This window comes from Balaenoptera ricei, chromosome 12, assembly GCF_028023285.1.
Source record: "Balaenoptera ricei isolate mBalRic1 chromosome 12, mBalRic1.hap2, whole genome shotgun sequence".
NCBI lineage: Eukaryota > Metazoa > Chordata > Mammalia > Artiodactyla > Balaenopteridae > Balaenoptera > Balaenoptera ricei.
The window spans coordinates 45,681,238-45,694,143 of record NC_082650.1 but is presented as its reverse complement, the minus strand read 5'-3'; positions in this window follow the sequence as shown (position 1 = coordinate 45,694,143).

Here is a 12,906-nt window from a genome sequence, read left to right as displayed (position 1 = left end):
ATTGTGAAAATGACTATACTACCCAAAGCAATCTACAGATTCAATGCAATCCGTATCAAACTACCAATGGCATTTTTCACAGAACTAGAACAGAAAATTTCACAATTTTTATGGAAACACAAAACACCCCGAATAGCCACAGCAATCTTGAGAAAGAAAAATGGAGCTGGAGGAATCAGGCTCCCTGACTTCAGACTATACTACAAAGCTACAGTAACCAAGACAGTGTGGTACTGGCACAAAAACAGAAATATAGATCAATGGAACAGGATAGAAAGCCCAGAGATAAACCCACGCACATATGGTCACCTTATCTTTGATAAAGGAGGCAAGAATATACAATGGAGAAAAGACAGCCTCTTCAATAAGTCGTGGTGGGAAAACTGGACAGCTACATGTAAAAGAATGAAATTAGAACACTTCCTAACACCATACACAAAAATAAACTCAAAATGGATTAAAGACCTAAATGTAAGGCCAGACACTATAAAACTCTTAGAGGAAAACATAGGAAGAATACTTTTTGACATAAATCATAGCAAGATCCTTTTTGACTCACCTCCTAGAGACATGGAAATAAAAACAAAAATAAACAAATGGGACCTAATGAACTTAAAAGCTTTTGCACAGCAAAGGAAAACATAAACAAGATGAAAAGATAATCCTCAGAATGGGGGAAAATATTTGCAAACAAAGCAACTGACAAAGGATTACTCTCCAAAATATACAAGCAGCTCATGCAGCTCAATATCAAAAAAAAACAAACAACCCTATCCAAAAATGGGCAGAATATCTAAATAGACATTTCTCCTAAGAAGATATACAGATTGCCAACAAACAAATGAAAGGATGCTCAACATCACTACTCATTAGAGAATTACAAATCAAAACTACAATGAGGTAGCACCTCACACCGGTCAGAATGGGCATAATCAAAAAATCTACAAACAATAAATGCTTGAGAGGGTGTGGAGAAAAGTGTACCCTCTTGCACTGTTGGTGGGAATGTAAATTGATACAGCCACTATGGAGAACAGTATGAAGGTTCCTTAAAAAACTAAAAATAGAACTACCATATGACCCAGCAATCCCACTACTGGACCTATACCCTGAGAAAACCATAATTCAAAAAGAGTCATGTACCACAATGTTCATTGCAGCACTATTTACAATAACCAAGACATGGAAGCAACCTAGGTGTCCATCAACAGATGAATGGATAAAGAAGATGTGGCACATATATACAATGGCATATTATTCTGCCATAAAAAGAAATGAAATGGAGTTGTTTGTAGTGAGGTGGATGGACCTAGATTCTGTCATACAGAGTGAAGTAAGTCAGAAAGAGAAAAACAAATATCATATGCTAACACACATATATGGATTCTAAAAGAAAAAAAAATGGTTCTGACGACCCTAGGGGCACAACAGGAATAAAGACACAGACATAGAGAATGGACCTGAGGACATGGGGAGGGAGAAGGGTAAGCTGGGACGAAGTGAGAGAGTAGCATTGACATATGTACACTACCAAATGTAAAATAGACAGCTAGTGGGAAGCAACTACATAGCACAGGGAGATCAGCTTGCTGCTTTGTGACCACCTGGAGAGGTGGGATAGGGAGGGTGGAAGGGAGACGCAAGAGGGAGAGGATATGGGGATATATGTATACATATAGGTGATTCACTTTGTTATACAGCAGAAACTAACAACATTATAAATGTTGCAGCTATACTGCAATAAAGATGTTAAAAAAACAAAAAACAGAAACAAAAATTAAATACATTGACTGTAGATCTTACTTCTTTAAAATAGGTTAGCAAAATATGTGTCTTATATAAGATTAACATTCCTCAATTATATTTGTAATGAATTAATTATTCATGCAATTAAATTTTATTTTATACTCACTCTAACAAAATACTAGGTTCCAACAGTAATTTAGAGTATATCTAAGCAGATCGAAATAATAAATAAAGCAAGAGAATGAGTGGACAGAATGAAACAACAGAAAGTATATTATCTCAACCAGAATTGCCTGTTTGAAGCCTTTTCCAAAGTGGTAAGATTTAGTATTCACCAGGAGTGGTTTTTTTTTCACATTTTCATAGTTGTACAGCAGTCTTTGACAAGCTCTTTGTGGCTAAGGAAATTTAAAACTACTTTGAAATTATCTGAGCAACTCACAGGTCCCATCAAAATATACTGCCATAGTATCAACAAATGTTGAAAAATTTTGCCTTTAACATTGTGTCAAGAAATCTAGGCAGCGTCTTTCTCTCTTTCATTATCAAGCAGAGTTCTACACTGCCTGCCTCTGGGCTAGGCAATTCCAGAGATATTTCTCATACAACTGCTTACTGCAAAAATTTTTAGACCAGAAAATACTTACTTTTCTCACCCTGGGGAAGAAACATGGTGTAAGCAGAAAAAAGTAGTATGCAAAAGCAGGAGAACTGTCTCTGCCATTAACCAACGAATGATGGAAACTCTCCAGCATTTGGTCTTTATATCCAGAAAATGATGGGAGTACATTGTGGCATCTCCGATGTCTCATAGCACTCAAAGCATGAGTCTACCTTTACAGTCAGTTAAATGTCCAGTTCTTATTATACGGAGTGTGACCAAATCTGACTGTATTACGCATCTCACACAACCTTATTCTAAGCTGAACAGTCTATTAAAAGGAACAAATTGTGGGGTGGTTGAGAAGTAAGGAAATGAAGAACGGAAGGTTTATATCCAGTTGCCTCTGGACATCTTGGATTGTTCAGGTCCCTCAAATTAAGCACTCTTAATCTCCTATAGATCTGATCCTTTCCAGTGTCCTCCTGTCAATGAATAACAAATACCACTATCCAAACTTTGAAAACCAAAAATCTCTCCTTTGATTCCCAAATTTAATCCATCACTAAATCCTGTCTGGTTCAGCTGCTAAAATCATTCAATTTTGTCCACTTCTCTCGTCTCCCATCTATTATAACCGCTTTCTTAGAAGACAATAATAGCTTCTTAAATTGCCTACAATTCGATTTCCCCTGACAAAGTTGCCTCTGTTCTACAGCCATCAAGTTCATCTCAAAATGTGCCTTCTGGTCATACTACTCCACTCCTCAATGTGGAAGAAAATCCTTCTGTGACTTCCCATTGCTCTTATGATAAAGCTAAATCTAACACAGTGCTATCCAGTAGAACTTTCTGCAATAATGGAAATGTCCCCTGAACTCTCCAGTATGGTGACCACTAGCCACAAATGGCAATTTAGCACATGAAATGTGGCTAGTTCAACTGAGGAACTCAATTCTTAATTCTATTTAGTTTTAATTACCTTTAAATCCAAATTTAAATAACCACACCAGCCAAAGGCATCTATGTGGAGCTCTGTAGCTCAAAATATGATCCCTGCATTGTCTGGTCTCTACCTATTCTCTAGCCTTTTCCTACACCAAGCTCCCTACCCTCTCATTCACTCCTTCTTTAAGTTTTGCAAATTCATTTTGCTCCCAGTTGACTCAAGAAACCTTTGCAAATATTATGCCCTCTGTTGGGAGAACTCTTCCCATCTTTTTTCTCCTAGTTAACACCTACTCATCTTTCAGAAGATCCAAGAATGAAAATCATTTCCTTAGGGAAGCCTTCCCCAGCACCAAATGAGTCCGATTTTAAATGTGCTTAACTCTTCTTCATTGTCCTTGTCATAGTTTCAGTCTTATATTTATGTATGTGGTTACTTACATACAACTAGACTGTTAGATCAACGAAGGCATGGACCACTGTCACCCAGCAATTACTCTAGTGCTTAGCATGTAGCAGGTACTCCATAAATATTAATTGCATCAGAGAGTGATTATTTTTTATTACACTGTAGCCCCCCAAAATTTAATTTGATTTGGATTTTTCTGGTATTACCTTTGGCCAATCTTTGTGTAAATATTAAGCATACAAAATAGCAACTAAAGAAAGTTTATCCAATTGCCAGCCTCTTCTCAGACCAACAAGGGAATGGAACTTGAGAGCTTCCTTGGTATTTACCGATACGGAAATCACTGAACATCTGAGCTAAAAGCTCAAGCAAACAGTGATTATTAGTATCCAATTTACCCATAGCAGCCTCAACTACATTCAGGCTGACAAATTAGTGAAGAAAACTTTCATAACTTTCACCAGCAATCTGAGCTGCACAAATCCCTTGCTCTTTATATCTTAATTTAATCCCTTTTGAAGTCATTTGTTCCATAACCGGAATTTTAATCTCCTTGTGTGCTTCTGGTTGTCCCCGTTTCACACTTGTTATCAGCATACTCTTCTGCAGCTTAATGCCTTCAAAGAGACTTGCAGAGTTTTACCATAACTTAAGATTCTTAAACTCTTTTTCAAGGATCTTCGAGTTTTAATCTTTTTCTTCATAGTGACAGGCTCAATCCTAATTCCATGAATACATCTTGCACTTTCGAGGGGACAGGTTTATAGGGCAATCTGTGCATTCATCCAGCTTGCCTCCCACCTTGAAGACAAAGAAGCTGTCTCTCTGAATTCTTTAAAGGGCATGTAATACAGACTAGTGTACTCTGCGTTTAGGTGACTGTCCATACAAAATGGTTCTGTAATCTACTCATTACAATTCCATAAAACATAAAAGAGTTTCCCATAAACTTTACAACAAATCTCTTAAATTAAATGATATGTATGTGAAAGTATGGGGAGAACATTCACCTTTGGCCCCTCTCAATATAACAAGGGCCATAGATATGGATGCATCATGGTATGGGGCCAAAAGTATGTATTTCTAAACCATGACATACAGAGCTGCAAATAGTATGCCAATATCTAACATTCTGAATCTCATCACATCAATTATAATGTGAAAATATTAATACTTACTCGGAATTTACTAATAATGAACTGGTACCGTTTAAGTGCCTACTTCTAGAATATTGGGCAAATATTAAACTATTTCCCTTCCTATTCCCTTTTATTATTATTTATCAAGGCCTTACTTCCAGGAATTCTTGAGGCTATCTACATAGGTTCTGGCCCGTCATCACCAGCTGAAAGCAATGATGACTTAGTCCTCCAGTATCTTCAGCCTACCAGCCCTTATTATTTAGCATTATTTTTGTTGACTAAATCCAGGTACTTAGTGTAGCTGGATTTCAGACAACAAGCCTATTGTGTTGACCACATACTCTTCAACGTCCTTGTGTCAGGTTAACTCTAACTATTCTGCATTACCTTGCCTATCATTTCAATTCCCTCTTGCCATTGGACTACCAACGTCTACATGACTAGAACCATTAACTAGCTCTTTCAATGCTTTTGTCCTTAGGAGGTAGGTCCTACTCACTCTATCCCCAAACAGTGCTCTTTAAATGGATGGGTGGCCTGGAACCTCATTCCTGTCCTCCACTGAATTTCAAGTCTTGAGTATCATTTTGACTTCCTCCACTATATTACATCTTTGTAGATAACAACACCAGCCGACCCACAGCTAAGTTTGCCATTGTATGTGAGATTGTTTGGCTGCCATTGCAAAGGTCAGCCACCATAGCTGGTTGATTAATCTGCCACTTTCATCTTGTGTTTTTCTTCTCAATTGCAAGGGCTCACGCTTCTGACATCAGTGCCTATCCCTCCAACCTAAAAGAAATATCCTGTTAGGATGAAATCCTTTACGCAAACACTGAGAAATCAGAAGAAAATAAGTCCTAGTTGAGAAAATCTGAGGAAAAAATTCTTTTCCAGCAAAATATAGCCATTGACCATAGGCAGATGAAATCAGGATAGAAAAATAATAATAAAGCAATAATAATTGTTAAAATCTCACTTTGGAAGCTAAGGAAAAGAAGTTTAACTTGCAGGCAGATCTTATAAAAGAAACTAAAACTGCATAGAGTTCCACTTTCCCCAACACCCAGCCCAGACTCCCAACTCAGAAATCCTTATCAAAGGCAAAGTTTCTATTTTCTGTATTAACCTAATGACATCTGAACACCAACTGACCCAGAAAATCTGGAGAACACAGTCTCCTTAGTCTAACAGCTTTTTTAGGTTAAATGTCTATCGTCTTTAGTGGCGGGCAACACATGCTCAGCAGCAGGCATCTGCTAACGTGGCTCCCTCCAGAATGCTAAGAGTACTAAGGGAATAGCTCAAAATGTAAGATGGAGGCTCCCAGCCAGTTCTGTGTTCATCCAATTTCTCCTGATTTACATTTAAATTTTTGAAACTTAAAGCAATTCACTGTAAAATCTGTTCTATCTTCCTCTTGTGTTCAAATCTGTTATCCTTCAGACTATCATTCTGATGAAACCAAAGAATTCTACTCCCTTTGCAGACTTCAAGAATTTCTTTAATATTATGTAACAACCTGAATGGCAAAAGAATTTGAAAAAGAATAGATACATGTATATGTATAACTGAATCACTTTGCTGTACAGCTGAAACTACCACAACATTGTTAATCAACTATACTCCGATATAAAATAAAAAGTTAAAAGAAAAAAAGAATTTCCTGAGAATCTTGACTTAAAACCAATGGAAGTTTTATAGATCCATTTTCAGTCAACTCAAGACCAGAAAGATAGATGCTAATGATTGTCTGTCTCTAGTTGATTTGGCAATTTCTAATCAGATTCTCAAAAGAGGCATAATATAATGACATATAGGTCATATTTCATTACAGTGATTACAATGATAAGCAATCCAAAGATAATTATACTATTCAATATAACCAAATGTTAGAACAACTATGTTAGAAACAGCCATGCTTAAGAATTTATAGTAAAAGAAGTTTTACTCACTATACTTTTCTCATCAAAATTTAAATTAAAAAGGTTCTGAGGAGGAAGGCTTTTTGGCACAAGATCTATTCTGCCTATTTTAATAAATATTTAAATAAGTCAATGCTAGTCTTATTATTGATATATCTGTTAAATACCCTGTTTCTTCTCATAAATTCAACTTCATCATTGAATAAGCAACTGTGATTAAGAAGGGAAAATAGTTTCAAGTCAATGAAAACCTCCCAAAATTTTTTTCCTATTTTAATCCAGTTAATTTTCTTTCTCTATGTATGTATGTTTCCCCCAAATTTGAATGATATAGAGTATTATTATTAATCTTTTTTTCATTATTTCATGGCAAACAATTTCCTAAGATATTATGAATTCTTTAAAACCCTGATTTAAAGATATTTAACGAATGAATTATATTATCTGAAATGGTGATGATACCAAATTTATACTCTACTATTGTATATTTCGGTTACTTCTTAATTACCCTTTACTATAAAAAAAAATTCAGTGAAACTGCTGTACAAACATTTCTTCTAAATTACTATTTCCTTCAGGCAGATTTCTAGAAGCAGAATTAGTATTAATTCCACTTGATGTAAATAGTATTAGTATTTTTATAATTCTTAATATATAATGAAAAATTGCTCTCCAGAAAATTTGTACCAATTTACACTTCTACCAATACCAGAATCTGGTATCTGTCAATACCAGATTGGTAAAATATTTGTAGTTTTATTGCATTTTAATATGAATCATATTTAATACGGTTGAAACACAAAGGAATATTGATAGATATGTCTAGTTACCTCAGTTGCTTACAAGAACGAAGGTTTACTTCTTATTCATGCTACAAGTTTATCCTGGTTGACTACAGCTTTTCTGGATGTTTTCACTCCAGAACACCACAAAATTAATGCTGAGGAAAAAGAGACAAAGCTGGCTTCTAGAATGCCCTCTGCACCCATATTTCATTGGCCAAATCTATTCATATGGTAAGACATGAGTTAATGGGACGCTGTAATTTTGTAGCCGAGAAAGGCATCATGTAATACAAGTCTACAACTTGTAAATCAACTTTAAATTTTTTAATTAAGTCCCAAGGAAGATCCCATTGCACTTTTGAACCCATAAATTAATTTAGCAGGAAATAGAATATTTACAATATTCTGTCTTCTCATCTAGAAACACAGTTCTCTTCATTTATTCAAATCTTTTTCTCAAAACTCCCAACTTTTTTTTTTTTTATAGTCAAGAAGCACAAATACAGTTTAATGTTGATGACAATTGTATTCAAGTCTGGGCAGATACACAGATCCAAGAGGGGAGGTGAGAAGTGTCTGGTCTGAAGGAGGAGACACGGCCAGGGCTGCTTACAGGATCAGAAGGGAAGCATCACATATGGTGTAGGGCAACCCTCCAAGATATGGTGGCAAACAAGTGACAATAGTACATAGTCACAGGAAAAAAGTTTCATTAGGGGAAATTTTCAAAGCCAGTATTGATTGAGCTGCTTTTAAAATTTTTTTAATTTTAATAGTCTTAAGAGAATTATTCATTTTATTGAGTTATTATAATAAGTTTTAGATACTTTAATGCAAAAATCAATTGAAAAAATTTTCCAGTTATAATTTCAATTGCTTTAATGATGGTATATGGAAGAAGTCATTTAAAAATATTGATATTGTATATGCCATTTGGCTGGAAGTTCCTTTCGATTCTAAGGAATTTTAAATAATCCCCTAGGGTTGTGCTGTTCAATGTAGTAGCCACTTGCCACATCTGGTTATTTAAATTTAAATTAATTTTAAATTAAATTAAATATTCAGTTCCTTGGTCGTGCATGCCACATTTCAAATGCTTACCAGTCATATATAGTTAATACCTACTGCTGTGGACAACCACTAGCTGAACCTTTCCAGCACTGTAGAAAGTTCTATTGGAGGGTTTCCTTGTTATAGAACCCTATTATCTGTCCATAATGTTAAACTTTTCTTTCTTTCTTATAGTTGTGATTTTCCTAATTTCTCTTTTGTGTTCCATCACTTTGACCACAACTTTAAGCAAAATGTTAATTATTGATGGTGATAGAGGTTGTGCATGAATTACTAATTTTCTGTTTTTGTTAGCTGGAAACAAACCATCACCCTAGAGTGCCAGCCACACATACCTGTCAATATTCTACCCAAATCATTACCACTACCATTCATTGTTCTTCTATTTTCTAGTAGTAGAAGACAGTATGTTCTAACAGAAAATACACTATTTGGAAATAGTATAGAAAGAAACATGACAGAAGAGAAAAGAAGTGTCTGTGAAGGCAGTATTCTAGTTGTCCCAAATATTAGTACCTAAGCAGTGGAGAAATATCGTCCAGTTTTTTGACAGGTACAGACAGTGGGTCTCAATGTAGGCAGGAAGATGAGAAGGAACGAGACATTCTACTTCCTACTCTCCAGCAAAGCATGTGCACTGGACATAGATTACAATTCTTAGTGAAACCCCATAGATTGTATCATCAGTGATTTATCCTCTGCTAGTTTTACCAACCTAAATTATAGCATTATATTTTCTTAATTTTAAGGTGTCTTGGATTTTCACTTCCTTCTGTGTATTACTAGATCATTTTCAGTTCAAGATAATGACAAGCTTTATCAGAGTTCACTAGCTGAACACCACATTGAACCAGAAGCTCATGTTAACTTAATATCATATTCTCAGAATTTCCCTTTACTCACATTTTTTTTTTTTTGTAGATAAATGGACTTGTGGACCTATAAGATATGTTGTTGATGATAAACCTAAGAGCTAATGACTGCCATTTATTTAACCCTGACATGTGTGCAAAGCTCTTTATTAAGCTTTTACGTCATACTTCTGATAGTTTAAACATAATAATGTCACTAAATACCAACCTATTTTAATTTAAGGAAAATCACCCCCAGAGAGATTTAGTAATTTTCCCAAAGTCATAGCAGTAGTAGCTGAAGAAGCAGGAATTTGAAAATAAATCTATGTAACTCAAAAGATATTATTTTTTATCAATAAAAAGAAGTAAGGAGAAAGGTTACAGAGTCATTCTCCTTTACTTCCTGAAACATCATTCTAAGACAGATACAATTATTTCTATATCTGTAGAATACATAGATGTGAGGAAACTAGGGCTCTGAGAATTTAAGTAATTTATCAGATAATTGTCCTAATAAGCAGCAAAGCCAATGTTTAAAAGCAAGTCTGCGTGGCTCCAAAGCCCATGCTCTTAAACTAATTTACCATATAAATGTCACCAGGGGAACTGACATCTCCTCTTGAGGTTTCAACTCTATACATGTGTAATTAAGAGAACTTTGGTTAAGTTCTAGTTTTGTTATTAATGGATACCATAATTCTGAATAGCCATTTCAAGTTTGTGGTGACTTACTGAGAAAATGAAGGCTCTGGATGTAGTACTATCTAAAATCTGTGCTTGATCAAACAGATCATTACTCTAAAATTTACCAGCTTATTTTTGCAATCATAACTTATTCCAACTGTGATATCTTCAGTTTAGAAATGTGCATATACTAACTGAATGTAAACAATAGCTATTGTTGAGACTGCAAATTTGACAAAATATATCATTAAACAAAAGAGATGCTGAGTCATAGAGAAAGTTATCAGCTATCACAGTCTACCTAGGTATGCAATTCACATTCACATTTTCATGAGTTTCATGATAAAACCTTGAAAAAAACCCTGACTGTTCCAGCTGAATGATCTCCTCTATGGCAATAGTTTTCCTGACACAGAAGTTACTTTCTATGTTTTAAGATGTTTCTATGTTACTTTCTATGTTAAAGATATCACATCTTCTATTCTTTAGAACCTAATCTCTCAGTGACCGTGGTCAAGAATTGATGAATGGTCCAATAGAGAATTACATGGTATTTAGCTTTACTGGAAAGATACGACATTTCAAGTTTAGGATGATTCATCACATGGTTAATAAGTCAAGTTTTCCTGTGAGATGTTAGTTGTTGCAAGAAATATAATGGAGCTATCACTGGTACATCTGGAGGTGGGCTAGAGTCTGCCTGCCACTCTGGAGTGGCTATGTGAAAGAATTGGCATGTGTCCAAACCATCTATTGGGCAAAAACTTCTGAGTTTCATGCAAGTGCTGCTTTGGAACATCCTGATGTACTCCTGTTAGTGCTCTCCTGCTGGCCTAGAGAGCCCTATGCCCTGATAATCAGTGAAAGCATTAAGCATTAAGGGGTCTTATTGACCAACAAACCTTTGGTTGTTTCCAAAACTTGTGCTCAACCCCATCAACATTTGTCAGGGTTAACTCCCTACTATTTAGGATTCACACCCTACACAAGATACTTTTTCTCGTATGCTGCCCATCCATTTAGCTCTTCAAGAGAGGTTAATAAAAGAGAAGCAGGATCTGTGCACTTTGTTTACCCATCTAATTAGAGAAGACTCGCCCACACAGGAGACCCTTGGCACTGAACCACGGTAACAGGTGGTAGTCACGGCTGGGGAGGAAGATTGGGTTTTGTATCCATTATTTGGTGCTCACCAAGTAGGCTTCAAATTAAGGAACTATAAAACGGTCAAAAATAAGCACAGACTACATTCTAAATCCTGGCTATGATTCAGAATGATGCTAATTTCTCAAAAGTTTATCTCTGTGATTTAATTTCACATGGAAAACATCCTCCCTTCATGAAGCTAAACCCGTGGCTCCCCCGGTTTCAGAGAAATCTTTTGAGAAGAGATCGTCCAGGAGGAGATGGGCAATTGCTTAAATGGCCTCGACGCTCCCATGACTTTCAGTTCCCTTGTGACCTTCTCACTCCCTTTCCCGTAGCCTGTCCTAAGCCAGACCCTGGACAGGGCTCAATTTCCCTTCGCAGAACTGAAACAAGCAGGGTTTTTCAAAAATGACTTCAATAAAAAGGGGAGAAAACAAAATTTAAATAAAGAAAATATAATAACAAAAACAGTCCATTTAATAAAAAACATGTTTTTCTTTATACCGTAGCTATTTCGTATCACTTACTAGGTTTGAAACCAGGTACAGAACTCCTTCCAATAATTCAGATTGCCTCTCAGTATGTGAGTCCCAATAATGAATTCTTTTGAGTAGAAGGCATTTATTTTTATACACTATTACTTGATGGAGGCTTGATTATAATTTATAACTTTTCCACTGCTATCTCATTATGTATTTTCATCTATAGGGTCATTCTATGTATAACAAGAATAGTTATACTTGAGAAATATGATTAAAGAATGCTGCAAACCAAATATACCTCTACCACTGGCTATTTACAGTGCCTAAAATTTCCCAACTTTCTAATCAGCATAAGGTACTGAAAGCTCTTTATAAAATAAAATACATCATTTGTTCTAGTTCACTGAGCCCTTGCTGGCAATGAATATTAAATATTAAACTGCAAGCCATTGGAAAATGCTCTGCTAGATGTCAAATAAAAAGCCTGTCATTTCAGTTGTGCCATAAACTCAAAACACAGAACCAAATTTTTTTTTAAAATCTGGAAATATTGGGAGACTATACTAAAAGTATTTGGTGGAAATTTATATTTCAAAATTAATTGTGCAATAGCAAAAAGGAGTCATGAATTGTTAATAATCTCATGACAGCAAACTCTAAGTTAATTATAAGTTCAGCATGAGTCAACAGTGTGAAGGGCGTCTCAGGAAGGGAATGTGGTCTTGGAGTGACTAAACAATGTCATTCTCAGTTTGGACAGGATAGTGGTTCACCTCATTAAATTCTACACTGGACAGGACATGCTTAAAGTGTTTGATTTTGTAAGCCATGTTGTTAGAAGTTGAGCATGGCAAATATCAACTAGGGAATGGTGAAAAAATGAGTGAAGGTTCCAGAAACTCTTCATTGTTACGGACTGAATAGAGCTGAAAAAGTGGTCAGAAAGATGAGCTTTGGACCCTATTGTTTTATGTTAGAATTGAGCAGTTTGGGGCAAGTCTTTTTACCCCTTTTATGCCCAGTTTCTTTACCTATAAAACTGGTATAATGATATCCTCTCCTTCATAAGGTCGTTGTGCAGGTCAAATGAGATCATTTAAGTTAATGCAT